Genomic DNA, 19151 nt, shown 5'->3' with positions numbered 1-19151 from the left:
CTCGCCTAAGATATGATCTACGGCTAGGTTATAGACGGTTGGTGATAATGGAGATCCCTGCATCACACCTCTCTTTATGAGGATAGGTTTTGAAGGTATTCCTTCGGACTGTAGAATTTTTAGAAAGTGGCTGTGACCGATATTGTCAAATGCCTTTCGAATGTCCAAGAAAATTACCGTGATGTCTTCTTTCCTCTGTTTAGCAGATTTTAACAACGCGCCGAGAATTGAAGTATTTATAATGGTGCCTGGAGTTGAACAGAATCCTCGCTGGTGTTCATTATAGTGGATGTACTCACGTAGGCGACTGTCAAGTACTCTTTCTATTACCCTCTTAATGACTGAACAGATAGTGATGAGTCGCCAGTTCGACACGGCCTTCGGATCGCCTTTCTTATATAGCAAAAATGTTCGTGTCTTCCGCAGACATTCGGGAACTTCGCCAGTTTATAGCATTCTGGTTGCTATTTTTGCGATGATAGCCTGTACGACGTCGTCTTTAAGGGCTCTCACCAAAACGCGATCTGGGCACGGTGCAGTATCCACTGCGATATGATGGACGGCAGCAGTAATTTCCTCCTTCGACACGGTGGGCACGAACGTTTCATTAATTTCCACACGCTGCGCTTCAGTGATTTTTGAAGGGTAAGTTTCCCTTTCGTGTAAATTTTCATGGGAAAATGTATCGGAAAAGGAGCTATGGATATTTCCAAGGTCGATTTTACACACCTCGGACTTGTTTTCCAACACCCGCCTCACTGCGTTCCGTCTCTGATTGTAGAACTGGTATTGGGTCAGTTCGTAGTTATAGTTGTTTCGCGGGCACGTTTGTCTGCACGCTGTGGGTTTGACGAGTGACTGTGGTGTTTTTCGTTAAGAGCTAGACGGCGTTTCTTCCTAGCCTCATAAAATTTGATAGCTGGGTGTTTGTGGCCAGGCAGGAGGTTAATCGATGTGAAGAGGAATGTTGCGAAATCTTGAACCAATTTATTATAGCCATGATCGTCGTTGAATTCTTCAAATTTTGATTTCCAAACGCGAATTTCTTGTTTGTACTTTAGAGATGAATTATCTGATATATCCCCGTCGTCATTAGGATTGGGATCTTCGCTAGGGACTGGACCGAATGTATCTGTTTGAGATACTTTGGCTGTGTGATTCTGAAGCAATCTTTCGCGATGTCGGTCGGGATGAGAACGACTAATATTGATGGATACGCCCCTCTTAGCACGAAAATACTGGCTACAGTATTGACATTTGACTTCCCGAGGCTCTTGTGAATTGTTTTTGTTTTCGTAGGAATTTGCGTTCCCGGTTTCCTGGGTATCAAGGCGTTCATTAGGTGTTAATATCGAATGATCTTCGGTTGCGTAAGACACGATGTGCGTGCTTGATGTCACGCTGTGATTGGGATGTGCGCACCTTAAATGTACAGAAATTTCACTCCTCATTTCCCCTTCATATGTATTATTTACGTCTCCGCGTTTATCCGGTTCTTATAAATGGGGCGATGATAAAGATGAGTCGACATCTTCCGACCCTACATTTGGGTCAGGTGTAGGAGTCAAGGAGGTCGTATTTACAGGTGAATCACGGTATTCTTCTGGATGAGCTCTGATCATATGAATTTTAAGTCTTTTGTACTGTTTACCACAATACTGACAAGGAATTTTCTGTACTTTATAACTGTCACAAGTAATATCAGTATTCAGATGAAAACACAGTCCTAATATAATCATTGATATATAAACTACACTAGAGTGTTGTAAACTCATGAATATTTGTACTTTCAAATAGTTAGACGTTTTAGTGCTATTTAGAGTATATCACACTTTTATTTAATACGGATCTTTAAGCACATTTATTGCGTTATTTGCTTTAACAGACTAGGCATTTATGTATTTCACTCGAAAATTACGTTAATATGCACACGCTTTTAAATTACAAATGTTCCATTTAAAAATAAATCTAGTGTGAGTACAAGTTCTACACACTTGCTTTCAACCGAGTTTAGGTTCAAATATAATATCCCACAGTGTTAAGTTACTGTCACACCTTCTCGAAATACTCCTAGCAGTTCGTGAAGGCTAGGTTCGTATTTTAATTTGTTCACTGATTTTTTCGGTCCTCTGATAAATTCCTGAAACGGAAATATCGGCACATTATATGTCACTGACAGTTCTTCTAAGTTAGCTTGGCTGTTCCCTGTTCGTAAAATTAATTCCGCTGACATCGTTAAATTGCTATCAAATTATATCTTGGCTATTTTCGGCCCTCCCAAGATTTTAATGACGGACAACTACTCTGTCTTCACTTGTACCCACTTCCAGAACATGTGCTTCCCACGAGGTATAAGACACGTTCGCCATAGTCCGCAACATCCTCAGCCATCTCGTATCGAGAGATTCCACCGTAACATTAAGACGTGTCTATTTGCCTTTCACCATAACAACCAAACTCGTTGGGATTCCTGCTTATCTTTCTTCAGCTTAGGTTTCAACACCGCCGTCCATGAATCCTGGCATTTTAATCCTGCCGAAGTACTTTTGGGCAGAATTCCTAATTATCCGCTTATGTTGCAGTGGAATATATGTCTGCTACTTCTCGCTACATGACTGCCCAGGAAAAATGTAAAATTGCTTCTGAACATCTAATCAAGGTAAAGAACAAGTTGGCTCAGAGATACAACAAGGGAAGGAAGCCTGTTCCTTTTCGAGTTGGAGACCTTGTTTAGGTTAAAAGATTCCCCGTCAGTTCTCCTGTTAACCATGTCATCAGGTAACTGTCTCGAAAGTGGTCCGAACCAAAGAAGATCGTCGAATTTCTGGGACCTGTAACGTCAGATTGGTTTCATCCAAGGCTCGTGTTTCGCTGTTAAAATCATACTATCTGAGGAGCCCGTGATGTTTGACTTCATTTCTTTCCTAATGTAGTATTTTCTCTTGTTCCTATATCTAGTACAAAATTTTAGAATAAACCTGCTATAAGAGAAGCGTACGCTCACGCCTTTTGTCTCAGGTATGGAAATCATTTCCTTCTCTTCTAAGAATCTGTATGACAAAAGGGGTAAGAACTGGGTTTAACTCCAACTTGATAATATAAAAAGAAAAAAGATAAGAGAAACGGAGTAAGACCGTACTCGACATATTCAAGTCTTCATGATTTTGATGGAGCGCAAGTGTATAAATGTCTGGTGATACCAATTTTCTTTAAGCTGTTGTATTGGCCTCAGTGTCTGAACGCTTGTACCAACACGTTCCTTCAAAATTCGTTTATATTGGTGTGAACACCTGTGTATTTACCTTTCTAGAATGTTTAGATTATCCTTTAGTTTATGTTCAGCTGTAGTCACGCGCGCGCTTAGCGGTAAGTCTTTGCTCTTGCATAAAATGAGTCCCCCTTGCTTGATGAACAAGAGAGTCTCATTTTGGAGAGGAGGTGGGAATATTGAGCCACACATCGTCACCTACTTGTGGTCATATTCTTCAGATAACACATTTTATGCGATATCTTATGCCTGTCTGTCGTGGCTGCTTCACATCATGTATGGCGTGCCCGGCGTGTAATTTATTCCTATCTGACCTGCATGTTGAGCGATGTTCGACTGTCTGACGTTGAAAAAGGAATAAGATGTAGACGGTGTTTTGTGATGTGGCTTTCGTTTCTTAGAGAATGTATTATAAAAGTCTTAAAACGTTATCCTGGCGGCTCTCAGAGTTGGAGTCGGAACTATAACTATAACTACTCCTTCTCGATGTAATGTTCGTTCCTATCTTTCTCGGTTTGATATATTCGTTCTTTTATGCAAGTCTTGATGTTTGTTCCTACAATGCTCGGTTTGCCTTAGGTAGTAAACCTGTTCATAACGAGGTCTCTCGTTTTGTGTGTTATTTCTGTTATTTCTTGCTGCAGACTAATTTTCCGTTACCTACCTTCCTTTACATGTCTGCTTATGTGGGCCCATTTCAGCTAAGGGCGAAAGGTGGCATTTGCCTGATTTTTCATGTGCGTGAAGTGTTTGCTTGGAGACCTTTAATTTTTCTTTATCTTCGAAGTCTTGGCTCGAATCCGTGCTCTACATTGATTTTGTAAATTACGGAGCTAGTGCTCCATTGTATTGAGGGATTTCTGCCCTTCTATAATTTTGTGTCTTTGTAAATCTTGAACTGAGTGCTCAATAATTGTGAAGCGAGGGGCTGGAAGCCCTGATTACTAAACAGTCACTAAATTTTGGATTTTCTTGCTTTGTCTAAACTTTGTCATGGTACCTGATATGTCATTGTTATCTCACTAAGTGAAAAAAGGTTAGAAGTGAAGAATAAATTAATAGAATAAATACCAGAGGGAAAGGTTAATAAAATCAACTAAAAATGAAGCAGGAAGAGTGCTCACAGTGAAACGTGGAACACGGTGGAGAAAATATCACCACCAACACATTAAGATCAATGTCAAGGAGGAATAACTCCTTAATCCAATAAATTTCTAACTAAAATGCCGGTGAACCAAACAATGAATGACATAATCATCAATCATCCTATAAAATAGTAATATAGTAAGGTGAGTAAATATCCCCACCAACACTTCTAGACTAAGGTCAAGTCAAGTCAGTCAGAAACGTAAAAAAGCATGAGTTTCATTTTTCTCAGTACATCATTAACGACAATTCGTGATTACATAAGTTACCAACACAAGGTAAATGAATCAGAACAACAGAGGGGTATACCAAAAATGTTACCCTTCAGAACAGAGAGACATATTTAGGGTTGTTGGCCACCAGTAACTAAAAACAACGGGTTAAATAATAGAATTTAGGAAAACGGCCAACAACGTAGCTTAAAAGGACAATCCCTCGCGAAGAGTACATATGTGGCATATAAGGTAGAGGTAATTTAAAACGTACAAGAATAATAACTAGAGGTTGGAAAAATACCAGCGGATACAGAATTACAAGTGGAAAAGCACAAGATGATAGCCTTCATAACAGAAGGACAGAGAGAAGACAACTGACCACCGGAAGAAATTAAACCAAAACCAGATGAACAATGGGATTTAGAAAAAAGTCAGTAATGAAATGATGATAAAATCTGCTCCCAATTACTAAGAGGAATGACGGAAATACATGAGAAGGATAGGAGTGGAGAACCCAAGACCAGAGCTTAAAAAGTATACACGCAAGGTCAATTTACCGTACAAAAGACGATCAGAAGGTACAAGAAGTATATATTCAAAAGCACGTACCAAAATTCCCTCCCTAAAGGGTAGGAACCGGGGTACATATCGGAGGTTACATGTAGCGTATGTATATCATGAAAAGCAGAAGTAGGCTGCAAAGTGGCTCTTCCCACACAGCTCAAGGGCACCCAGTCCCCCCTGAGTAAGAGGAAGAGAGAGGGCGAATACAACAATCAGTGTCTTAGGATGTGTCCTACCATTTTATCACTTCTTTTGGTCAAATTTAGCTAAATCGATCTCCTCTCGCCAGTCCGATTCTGTATCGTGATTTGAACTACCCATCTCACCTTCAGAATTCTTCTTTAACACATTTCTAAAGCATCTGTTCTCTTTTCTCTGAGCTCGTTATCGGCCATGCTTCATTTCCATACAATGCCACGCCCCAGTCGAAAGACTGCAAAACACTTTCCTGGTCCTTATATCAATGTTCGATGGGAGTAACTTTCTTTTATTAACAAGGGCCTTCCTTGTACGTGCTAGCCTGCATTTTATGACCTCCTTACTTCTACCATCGTTAGTTATTTAACTACCCAAATAACAATATGCCTCTACTCCCATTAACACTTCATTTCCTAATCTAGTACCTCCTGCATCACCTGACTTCTTAACATATTCATTACAAAGTAGGCCTACTTTTAAATTTTATTTTGTAATACTTAGTCTTAAATGTGGATTTTTCAATTACATGTATTTCTTAATTTAAAAAGAGTTTTAGGTACTTGTGAGAAGAATACCCCACTCTGCTCCATAACTTGCGAAATGGGTAAGTCTTCACATCAGATCTTTTGGAAGGGGAGTTCTTCAATCTCAGTGTTCTGTAATTGCTTGTGTTTTAATTTTATTTATTTGACGCTGTGTTTCTTATTATTCCGCATTTTCTTACCGTCCCTTCTCCTAACCACTACTGTATTCCTACTGCTCCACCATTGCGGACCTGGTATCCTCACCAGTAGAACAGTACACTTGCCTTGATAGAGTGGAACATGGAATGTTATTAAAGAAATGGGAGGGGATAGGATTGGACGTAAGGGTTATACATTGGATAAGAGCATTTCTAAATTCAAGGGTTTAGAAAGTCAAAGTACCACAGGAAGAGGAAGTTTGGAAGGGAATTGCACAGGATAGTATACACTGACTGAGCAAATGTCATGGGATAGCGGAGCACCACAGGCCCCCTGTGCCAGCGGCAGTTGTATAGGAGACCTTGTGAGCAGTGGCGGTGCATGTGACACGTGTAACATGGAACGTTGTCGTGAGCTGACACTGTTCGAACGGGGTATGGTGGTCATTGCCAGACGGATGGAAAGTGTGATATCAGAAGTGGTGCGGGAATTCAGCTTCACACGATCAACCGTATCCAGGGTGTATCGTGAATGGTTGAATGCGGGTGTTACCGTCCACAACAGGCGAACGACCGGTCGTCCAGCCACCCTCGATGACCGTGACCGGCGACATCTGAGATGGATTGTCAATAGTGACAGACGGGCAATCGTGCAACTAATCACGGCTCAATTCAACACAGGCCGTGCTAGACACATTTCCCAATGGACAATCCGTAGGAACATGGGTTCTATGGGGGTATGGGAGCCGGCGCCGCACACGTGTGCCACTGTTAACCTAATACCATCGGGCACAACGACGCGCATTTGTCGCCAGTCACCAGAGATGGACACTGGAACAATGGGGTAACGTGATATGGTCGGACGAATCACGATTTCAACTGCACCATGCCGATGGTAGGCACCGTGTATGGCGCAGACCACATGAAGCAATGGATCCCGCCTGCCTCAATGGTGTGGTCCAGGGCGCTGGTGACTCTGTTATGGTCTGCGGTGCATTTTCCTGGTATGGAATTTGCCCCTAATTGTTCTGGAAGAGATTTTGAATGGTACGCGGTATCTTGAGCTGCTCGGAGACCATCTCCACTCATTTTTGGCCTTCCAGCGCCCATACGGTTCTGCGGTGTTTCAAGATGGTAACGCGCCGCCACATCGCTCCCACGTCGCACAGGAATGGTTCCAGGAACATGCAGCGGAGGTCCAATGACTGCCATGGCTACCCAGGAGCCCCGATATGAACCCTATCGAGCATATCTGGGATGTCCTGGAACACAGGCTCCGTCCCATGGATATTGCACCCACGAACAGACCAGCATTGGCGGCTACTCTGCAAACGATTTGGTGTCAGCTGCGTCCAGAGGACTACCAGGGACTTGTCGACTCACTTCCACGGCATCTCACTGCAGTTCTCAGGGCCAGAGGATGCCCCACACGCTATTATGTGACTCTCCCATGACATTTGCTAGGTCAGTGTAATCGGTCCCTTACTTTACTTAAAATACGCAAAGGATTTAGGGAACAATACAAAATCAAAAATAAGATTGTATGCAGATGACATAATTGTTTATAGGGAAATAAATAACATTGAGGATTGTTCAGAATTACAAAGGGACCCTGAGACTATCCAACAATGGGTTGAAGGAAATAATATGAAGGTTAATGGAGGCAAATCAACTGTTACAACATTTACAAACAGGAGCTTTAAAACTGAATTTAAATATACTTTGGACGAGGTAGTGATCCCAAAAATGGCAAGTGGAAATACTTAGGTGTGAGATTAGAAAATAATTTGCACTGGGTCATGTTGAAGACATTGTTGGGAAAGCATACAGTTCGTTACATGTTATACTGAGGGTACTTACAGGATGCAACAAAGAATTAAAAGAGAATAGTTACTTAAGTATGGTTCGTCCATTATTGGAATATGCAAAAAGTGTTTGGGATCCTCACCAAGAATACCTAATAAAACAAATAGATAATGTGCAGAGGAAAGAAGCAAGATTTGTAACAGGGGATTTCAGGAGAAAAAGTAGTGTGTCAGAAATGTTAGAGGAACTTGGGTGGGAAACTAAAGTAAGAGAAGGGAGAAAAATAGACTTATAGGATTAAATAGAGCCTATACAGGGGAAGAAGCATGGGGAGAAATGCGTGAGAAGCTTCAGTTGGAAAATAATTATATCGGCAGGACTGACCAGAGCCGGCCCCCTGGTGTAGGGGTAGCGTGCCTGCCTCTCACCCGGAGCCCCACGTTCGATTCCCGGCCAGGTCAGGGATTTTTCTCTCGACCTGAGGGCTGGTTCGAGGTCCACTCAGCCTACGTGACTAGAATTGAGGAGCTATCTGACGGTGAGATGGCGGCCCCGGTCTCGAAAGCCCAGAATAGCGGCCGAGAGGATGCGTCGTGCTGACCACACGGCCCCTTGTAATCTGCAGGCCTTCGGGATGAGCAGCGGTCGCTGGGCAGGCCACATCCCTTTCAAGGGCGTGAAGTGCCGGGGGGGGGGGGGCTGACAACAAGTATAAAATTATAAGGAATTTTAACAGAAGCGATTAGGGTAAATATTCATTCATTGGGAAGGGCGTGAAGGAGTGGAACAGTTTACCAGGGGTAGTGTTTGATACATTTTAAAATCTGTACAGATATTCAAGAAGAGAATAAACAGCAACAGAGAAAATAAATGTTAGAGGGCATTCGATCAGTGCAGGTTATTGTAAATAAAACATATGTGTGAATAAATTAATTCCTTACCCTGGTCTATGGAGATTGGACAGCCAAAGTAGGGGACTGCCTGTAGGTATGAAGTACAGTGGGGACTTCGACGGCGCTGGGACCGTTACGGTAGCTGTGAAGGCCCTTCAGGAACGGTGGCAAAAGGGGCTCTGGTTAAGACGCAGCAGGTCGTTATGCTACTTAGGTTCCAAAATAAATAAATAAATAAATAAATAAATAAATAAATAAATAAATAAATAAATAAATAAATAAATAAATAAATAAATAAATAAATAAATAAATAAATAAATAAATAAATAAATAAATAAATAAATAAATAAATGCAATATAAATTTTAAATTTATACCAGTTGTATAGTATTATTTGAAGTAATTCCACATACTGTATATGAGTTCACTATGTAAGTACAGGAGATTTTATAAGTAGAATTTTGTAAACAATATAAATTTATTAAGAATGAGCTGTGTGTTTAATAGAAAAACTGTTAGTGTAAATTGTACAATATTGTATTCTAGGAAAATGTCTTCTCTTGTTAATTAAAAATTTAGTCTTGACAATAATGAATTTTAGTGTACCATTTGCCACCGAGGTAGACACCTCATTTGCAAATAAAGTTTTTTTTATTTGATAGGAAACATGTGAAAACAAATTGCAAATTCCAATTTTACTTAATTTCGAGTCCCTGGAGGTCTCGTGCTCAATCAAATCCCACATTCATTATTATATATTGCCTTCTTTAGTATCATCCTGAAACAACCTGACAGTATACCATGAGTGTAACCGCAGATTTGGCGGAGAGTGGCTGGGTCGTGAAGACCAGCTGCCAGCTATCGTGATATATCTGTTGGAAGAGTTCTGTTTCTTCGCGGTATGTTCTTTTAAATAACGTCTGTTTAATAAAAATATTTATTTCATTATGGATACAGAATATAAAATAATTGGTCATTAATGTATTTAAGTATGAAGTCCCACACAGACGATGGCACATTTTGTGATTTCTTTAGGAATGATAATAACTACACGCAGCTTAAACGAATATCCCGAAAAAGAAACTGTGGAAGAAGTAAAGAATTCAGTGTGAAGGACAGTAAACTTTAGTATTTCTTCACAAAGTGCTAAAATGTCTTTGCTTGGAGCAAATACCAGTGCTAATGACAGTGACGAGAATGGCAACCAGGCACAATATTGATCATGTTAAGTGGTCACGTGTTTCTCTGTACTTTTGCATGTAAGTCGTTTTGTCACACTTTATGAACGCCAACATCACAATAAGGACATGTGCCCCTTTCGCACAATACGAACTTGTAGTTTCCTACCATGAATACTATATGTTATTGTGTTAGACCCGCCCCACGTTATTCTTCTCGCAAGCCCGCGGTAGATCTCGGCACGATAAGCACAGACGAATAAATACCCGGAGAAACACAGGACGCAAAACTGGCAGTATCTAGCCTCTTACATCATACACTATTGTTTTCGACCGGTTGCCCTTCCTGACGTCAAAGAACTCGGATTAAGAATCTGTTTTACAACTTCTAACACGAGAATCGGGGATTTACAGCTAGATGCTCTTCTTAGATTTTAAATCGCTGTATCACGAACTATTGTTTTACAGCCGGATGCCCTTCCTGACGCAAAACCAAGATTTTAAATCGCAAGAATTTGTTTTAAGACTAGTTGCCCTTCCTGACGCAAAACTGGCAGTATCTAGCCTCTTACATCATACACTATTGTTTTCGACCGGTTGCCCTTCCTGACGTCAAAGAACTCGGATTAAGAATCTGTTTTACAACTTCTAACACGAGAATCGGGGATTTACAGCTAGATGCTCTTCTTAGATTTTAAATCGCTGTATCACGAACTATTGTTTTACAGCCGGATGCCCTTCCTGACGCAAAACTAAGATTTTAAATCGCAAGAATTTGTTTTAAGACTAGTTGCCCTTCCTGATGCAAAACTAGCAGTATCTAGCCTCTTACATCATACACTATTGTTTTCGACAGGTTGCCCTTCCTGACGTCAAAGAACTCGGATTAAGAATCTGTTTTACAACTTCTAACACGAGAATCGGGGATTTACAGCTAGATGCTCTTCTTAGATTTTAAATCGCTGTATCACGAACTATTGTTTTACAGCCGGATGCCCTTCCTGACGCAAAACTAAGATTTTAAATCCCAAGAATTTGTTTTAAGACTAGTTGCCCTTCCTGACGCAAAACTGGCAGTATCTAGCCTCTTACATCATACACTATTGTTTTCGACCGGTTGCCCTTCCTGACGTCAAAGAACTGGGATTAAGAACGTTTTAGAACAAGTTGCTCTTTCTAACACGAGAATCGGGGATTTACAGCTAGATGCACTTCTTAGATTTTAAATCGCTGTATCACGAACTATTGTTTTACAGCCGGATGCCCTTCCTGACGCAAAACTAAGATTTTAAATCGCAAGAATTTGTTTTAAGACTAGTTGCCCTTCCTGATGCAAAACTGGCAGTATCTAGCCTCTTACATCATACAGTATTGTTTTCGACCGGTTGCCCTTCCTGACGTCAAAGAACTCGGATTAAGAATCTGTTTTACAACTTCTAACACGAGAATCGGGGATTTACAGCTAGATGCTCTTCTTAGATTTTAAATCGCTGTATCATGAACTATTGCTTTACAGCCGGATGCCCTTCCTGACGCAAAACTAAGATTTTAAATCGCAAGAATTTGTTTTAAGACTAGTTGCCCTTCCTGACGCAAAACTAGCAGTATCTAGCCTCTTACATCATACACTATTGTTTTCGACCGGTCGCCCTTCCTGACGTATCTGTTTTACAACTTCTAACACGAGAATCGGGGATTTACAGCTATATGCTCTTCTTAGATTTTAATTCGCTGTATCACGAACTATTGTTTTACAGCCGGATGCCCTTCCTGACGCAAAACTAAGATTTTAAATCGCAAGAATTTGTTTTAAGACTAGTTGCCCTTCCTGACGCAAAACTGGCAGTATCTAGCCTCTTACATCATACACTATTGTTTTCGACCGGTTGCCCTTCCTGACGTCAAAGAACTCGGATTAAGAATCTGTTTTACAACTTCTAACACGAGAATCGGGGATTTACAGCTAGATGCTCTTCTTAGATTTTAAATCGTTGTATCATGAACTATTGTTTTACAGCCGGATGCCCTTCCTGACGCAAAACTAAGATTTTAAATCGCAAGAATTTGTTTTAAGACTAGTTGCCCTTCCTGATGCAAAACTAGCAGTATCTAGCCTCTTACATCATACACTATTGTTTTCGACCGGTTGCCCTTCCTGACGTCAAAGAACTCGGATTAAGAATCTGTTTTACAACTTCTAACACGAGAATCGGGGATTTACAGCTAGATGCTCTTCTTAGATTTTAAATCGCTGTATCACGAACTATTGTTTTACAGCCGGATGCCCTTCCTGACGCAAAACTAAGATTTTAAATCGCAAGAATTTGTTTTAAAACTAGTTGCCCTTCCTGACGCAAAACTGGCAGTATCTAGCCTCTTACATCATACACTATTGCTTTCGACTGGTTGCCCTTCCTGACGTCAAAGAACTGGGATTAAGAATGTTTTACAACAAGTTGCCCTTTCTAACATGAGAATCGGGGATTTACAGCTAGATGCTCGCCGGATGCCCTTCCTGACGGCATAAGTTGCCAGGATTTGAATCGCGGTATCCATCATTGTGTCTGACTTGCGTGTATGCAAGCTCACGCATATTTTTTTTTGCTGAGATATCATGCTACTTCCGTTCGCCAGCTAGAGCGGAAACTCGCAGTACTGCGTCTATTTCGTCTTACAACTTGGAGGAGACAACATGTGTACATATAATTTATGATCTTTACCCCCAATATTTTTTTTTTAAAAAAACATGTAAGTATGTAGTATCTCGCAACATTCTTATCCGTGTGTGTATCAGTGTTCTAGTCGTGTTGCAATTACTAAGCGAGTGACCGAGCGAGTTGGCTACGCAGTGTGCAATTACTAAGCGTCTTAGCAGTGCGATAAACGAGTTAGCTACGCGGTATAGATTTTTTTTATTTTCGTACTAAGCAAATCATTTGAAGTGTTGCCGAGTTAGCTATGCGATATGTGAACAGTGTGTTTTTGATTTTCATACTAGGCAAGTGATAGGCGAGATAGCTATGCGATATGTGCACAGTGTGTGTTTTACACTAGGTAAATCATTGAAGTTGTACTTTTGCTCTGAACACATCAAACAATGTTCTTACAGTGTTCGATTCTAGTCTTGCTATGTTTCAATCTAATTTTCTTAGGACAAAGGTATCCCCTAACATGTTGTATCGGATCACATGTTAAGGTTAACGACATCGAGTGCAGTGTTCGATTCTAGTCTTGTTAGTTTCAATCTAATTTTCTTAGAACAAAGGTATCCCCTAACATGGTGTACAGTGTTCGGTTCTACTTGTTTAGTGATCTGAACACATCAATCAATGTTCTGATCACATGTTAAGGTTAACGACATCGAGTGCTGTGTTCAATTCTAGTCTTGTTATGTTTCAATCTGATCTTCTTAGAACAAAGGTATCCCCTAACATGTTGTACAGTGTTCGGTTCTACTTGTTTAGTGATCTGAACACATCAATCAATGTTCTGTTCACATGCTAAGGTTAACGACATCGAGTGCAGTGTTCAATTCTAGTCTTGTTATGTTTTAATCTGATCTTCTTAGAACAAAGGTATCCCCTAACATGTTGTACAGCGTTCGATTCTCTTTATGTAGTGTTCTGAACACACCAAACAATATTTTAATCACATGTTGAAGTTAACGACATCAAGTACAGTGTTCGATTCTAGTCTTGATCACTTATTTTGTGTTCTGAACACATCAATCAATGTTCTGATCACATGTTGTATCGAGTACTGGCTGTCTCATAAGGAGCTATGTATAGCCGCCATCTTGCGCAAGCATCCTTAGGGGTGGGGGGCGTCTCTAGCCATCTTGTGCAAGGATCCTTAAGCCGCCTCACTAGAGCAACCACCATCTTGCGCAAGCATCCCTAGGGTGTCTCATAAGGAGCCTTGTATAATCGCCATCTTGCGCAAGCATCCCAAGGTCTCATAAGAAACTATGTATAGCGATCATCTCGCATAAGCACCTTTAAGGAGTCATGTATAGCTACCATCTTGTGCAATTAGCGTCGAGAGATGGCTGCTGTAGAATTTTTCTTTTTAAATTATCCGCCACCATTTTTCAACTAAAGAGTGTAGCACTGAGGTTTGCGATGTAAGATGGCGGATGACAGCTGACAAAAAGCGCGTGAGTTTGTTTACTAAACAAGAGCACGTGGAATTTGCCGCCACCACAGTTCAAAGGTATCTAGCTAAAGATGGCAGCACGGTGCTCTCTTGATTAAAGATGGCGGATGACAGCTAACAGAACTTTTCAAATTACCCGCTACTACAGAGAGCAGCACGGTGCTCTGTGGATTAAAGATGGCGGATGACAGCTGACGAAATTACCCGCGGCACAGTGCTCTATTGATTAAAGATGGCGGACGACAGCTGTCAAAAAAGCACGTGGCTTTGTTTACTAAACAAGAGCACGTGGAATTTGCCGCCACATTTCAAAGGTATCTAGCTAAAGAGTACAGCACTGAGGTTTGTGATGCAAGATGGCGGATGACAGCTGTCAAAAAGCACGTGGAATTTGTCACAGGCACAAAGAGGGCAGCACGGTGCTCTCTGGCGGTTGACAGCTGTCAGAAAAGCACATGGGTTTGTAAAGCGTGTAGAATTTACCACCACCACATAGAGGGCAGCACGGCGCTCTCTGGATTAAAGATGGCGGATGATAGCTGACAAAAAAAAACGCATAGGTTTGTTTCCAAACAAGAGCATAAAGAATTTTTCAAATTGCCGCCACTACATTTCAAAGGTATCTAGCTAAAGAGTGCAGCACTGAGGTTTGCGATGCAAGATGGCGGATGACAGCTGTGACGTACCACATTTCAAAGGTAAGTAGCTAAAGAGGGCAGCACGGTGCTCTCTGGATTAAAGATGGCGGATGACAGCTGCACGTGGCTTTGTTTCCAAACAAGAGCACGTGGAATTTGCCGCCACTACATTTCAAAGGTATCTAGCTAAAGAGTGCAGCATTGAGGTTTGCGATGCAAGATGGCGGATGACAGCTGTGACGTACCACATTTCAAAGGTAAGTAGCTAAAGAGGGCAACGCTGTGCTCTCTAGATTAAGGATGGCGGATGACAGCTGCACGTGGCTTTGTTTCCAAACAAGAGCATAAAGAATTTGCCGCCACTACATTTCAGCTAAAGAGTGCAGCACTGAGGTTTCGGATGCAAGATGGCGGATGACAGCTGTGACGTACCACATTTCAAAGGTAAGTTGCTAAAGAGGGCAGCACTGTGCTCTCTGGATTAAAGATGGCGGATGTCAGCTGCACGTAGATTTGTTTATCTCACGCTAGTGAGGTTAAGTTGGTAGCACTAAGGTTTAGGCCCACCAAGATGGCAGCACTGCCGATGACAGGTGACGAATTTTCATCTACTACGATAAACAGGGCAGCACAGTGCTCTGTAGTTTAAAGATGGCGGATGACAGCTGCCAAAAAAGCACGTGGCTGTCAAAAAGCACGTGGCTTTGTTTACCACGCGCTAGTTAGGTTAAGTTGGTACCACTAAGGTTTAGGTCCGTCAAGATAGCAGTACTGAGGTTAGCGATGCGTTGTTGTCTGTCAAAAAGCACGTGGCTGTCAAAAACACGTGGAATTGTTTACCTCGCGCTAGTTAGGTTAAGTTGGTACTACTGAGGTTTAGGCCCGTCAAGATGGCAGTACTGAGGTTAGCGATGCGTTGTTGCCTGTCAAAAAACACGTGGCTTTGTTTACCTCGCGCTAGTTAGGTTAAGTTGGTACCACTGAGGTTTAGGCCCGTCAAGATGGCAGCAGTGAGGTTAGCGATGCGTTGTTGTCGATGATAGCTGTCAAAAAGCACGTGGCTTTGTTTACAAATTCAAATCTCGCGCTAAAATTCAAATCTCCCGCCAAAATTCAAATTTCCCGCCAGAATTCAAATTTCCCGCCAGAATTCAAATTTCCCGCGGGAGGAGGCGGCAGAACCCGCTTATTATACTACTACTTACCTATGATGTTTACGTGGACGGGGTCGAAAATGACTAGAGACGAAGTCATGAACTGAATTCGAGCCTAATAAATTAAAAGGGTCAAATTTAAAAGACTATTCCTCCTATTCCAACAATAATAACGCCGATTAAAAACACAAACAAAAGTGGTTTATTAAATAATAATTAAATCGAAATGATGGCCGGCCACACGAAAATCACATAGATAAAATAACAAATAAATGGAAATCAGGTCCAGATGGAAACGATATATTAGGTCGATACACAATTCACTATACTCACAGCATCGCGCCTGCTCGTAATGTGAATTAGTCAAGAGGTTCCATCACACATAGAATACAATTAATTAGAGAATATTAAAAGAAATTGTTACCTGGGAACCAAATACAATGCATGTGTGACGCATAGCTCAGCCCAAAGTAATAAAGTATTACTTATCTCCGTATCAACAGGACGAGCCTTTAACGGACGCGATACACGGCCTTCCAAATGCGATGCCACTCAACAATGGTTTCCATCGAGCATTAAATGAAGATCAAATATGTCCGAACCAAACATGAAGGGGTAAAGAAGGCGCGCGCAGGCATAGCGCCCGGGATCAGAGATAAACAAAGCGTAAAAAGGGAACATATATACGCAAGAAAAACAATGCCAGGGGCCCCAAAAGCAAAGATAAGAATAAAATGGTTAAAAGAGTCCAAGAAACAGGGAGCGCATAAAAGATAACAGTGGTTAGTAGGAGTCAAATGAAGGAGTACGTTCATACATATCATCTAATGCGGATATTCAAGGCCAACCCCGAACAATATCGGAGGCCCAAATCACGTCATCAATACGTCTCTTATATACATTTCAAATAGCAAAAGAGCGCAAACCATCCATGTACAGGCGCTTCCGATACACGACAACATATTAGAGACATCGGAGAACAATTTGGCACACGAATTATAATACTGTAACGAGTTGGCGCATAGCAAGATCTATTAACACTATAGCGGTAGCTTCAATACTAAGATTTATTAGCTAGGCACTAAACTACACAAAACTACACACAACTTTTGCTCATAACACACACTTACGCAGTCGCGCGCTCTCTCTCTCTCCCTTCGTTTCTCACTTGTTCTTACACTACACAGTTTTACACTCACACACAAGGTCCCGCGACGCACGGCTCCACGTTCTCTCCTTCGCCGACAGTCCGCACTGTAGCACACTAGTCCGATAATCAGGGCAATTCACATACTTCACTACACTGGCAGTCGCTCACAACTGAACCACACCAACTTCTAACTCAGTCTAACTCTCACTAACTCCAGGCAGGTCGTTCATCTCTTATATACCTGCGCTGGCTCTTCTAGAAACGTCCGGATGCTGGATGGATCCAGGAACATCGCGAGATGGAACACTTCAGATTAATCGTGGAGTCATTTCCATACTCCTCTGCTACGGGATCGCGAGCGGAAGCGAGTGGGGCTGGACTAGCACTTAAGCACTGCTAGTGATTGGCGCAGTTGAAGCGTAAGGAGTGGGTCTACACAGTGCCGGGCCGGGCCCACTGCCAGTTGACATGGCGGACGCTATGACCATTGCACTGCCCCCTCCTCAAGGCTGCTCGTCCCGAGCTGCTCCACGATACGGTGTCAAGCGATCCAGGTGAACAACCATCATCTTCCGTCGGGGAGGCCGCCGGATCCGGTAGACGACGTCGTTGATCCTGGTGACGATTTTATATGGGCCTTCCCATTGTGGCTGCAGTTTCGGTAACTTCCCTTTCGTCCGCACCGGACGGTACAGCCACACTCTGTCACCTTCTTGGAAACCCGCAGAGTTCGCGAGCATGTCGTAGGTGGCTTTCATCCTGTCGCTGGCTACCCTTAGATGATGTAGGGCATATTCGCGGATGTCGTTGAGCCGATCCACCGACTCCCATGCATAGTCTATCGCTGGTTGCTGCTGGTCTGGTGCAGACCCGAACATTAGATCGGATGGTAGGCGGAGCTCCCTTCCGAAGACTATGTTGGCAGGTGTCATGCCTGTCGTCTCATGGGTGGACGCTCCATAGGCCATCAAGAAGAAGGGGAGCCTCTCGTCCCAGTCCTTCTAGTGCACCGAAACCACCTTCCTGCGGTGCTCTTCGACGGTTTTCACAAAACGCTCCACCATACCCTCTGACTGAGGGTGGAGAGGCTCGCCGCACAGTTGTCACACAGCTGGCACATCCTCTCAACATCGTTCCTCAGGTACACTCAGTAGTAACACTGTCGGGATCGATCTAGGGTCTTATTCACTCCGAAGTGGCCGGCAGTAGGGCCCGCATGCAACTCGGTCAGCACCTCTTTTCTCATGCTCCTGGGGATTATCAGCTGTGCAATATGCTTCTTTCCGTCGGTTGATTCCCACGTGCGAGTAAGTACGCCGTCACTAACCATGAGAGACGACCACTGGGCCCAGTACGCCTTATAGGTTGGACTGCGTTCGGCAACGTCTTTCCATTCCGGCCTCTGCCCCGACTCTATTTCTCGTAAGATCAGCCCGATGTCGTCGTCCTTCAGCTGCTCCCTCCTGAGGACGTCTCTATCCCATCCTTCAGCGGCGGTGGCCCACACGGCCCGGACGTCCACGATGCCTGCCTGTCTCTCCACTTTCTGGCAGTGTGTACAGTTCGCAGGGCACGGTCTTCTCGATAGAGCGTCGGCGTTGCAGTGCTTCTTTCCTTGTCGGTGCTCGGTGGTGAAGTCGTACTCCTGAAGGCGTTGCACCCAGCGAACTGTCTGACCTTCCAGGTTTCTGAAGCTTAGGAGCCAGGTCAATGCGGAGTGGTGGGAGCGGAGGCGGAAAGGCTGCCCATACAGATACATGTGGAAGTGCTCCAAGGTCTTCACGATGGCCAGCAATTCCCGACGCGCCATGCAGTCATTTCTCTCCGCTTTTGACAACGTCTTGCTGAAATAGGCGATCACCTTCTCCTGGCCGTCTTGCGCTTGTGACAGTACCCCACCAATTCACACGTCGCTGGCGTCGGTATCGACGATGAACTTCTCCCCAGGCCTGGGATATCCCAGGATGGGTGCATTACACAGCGACTCCTTCAGCTTCCGGAAGGCAGCCTCCGCCTCGCTTGACCATTGGAAAAACCTCCTTTCCTCGGTGAGCCGTGTAAGAGGCTTCGAATATCTGCGAAGCCAGCTATAAATCTGCGGTAAT

At 42.9% G+C, this 19151-nt stretch overlaps 1 protein-coding gene across 1 annotated transcript in view; it reads right to left on the bottom strand.

The window, feature by feature from the left end:
• The window catches only part of LOC136875059 (gastrula zinc finger protein XlCGF57.1), a 134818-nt gene that overhangs the window by 106286 nt on the left and 9381 nt on the right, over positions 1-19151 (bottom strand). The gene's annotated exons all lie outside the window — the stretch shown is intronic.

Source organism: Anabrus simplex, chromosome 5, assembly GCF_040414725.1.
Source record: "Anabrus simplex isolate iqAnaSimp1 chromosome 5, ASM4041472v1, whole genome shotgun sequence".
NCBI lineage: Eukaryota > Metazoa > Arthropoda > Insecta > Orthoptera > Tettigoniidae > Anabrus > Anabrus simplex.
Note: the sequence above shows the minus strand (reverse complement) of the source record. Positions and strands in the feature narration are given on the sequence as shown.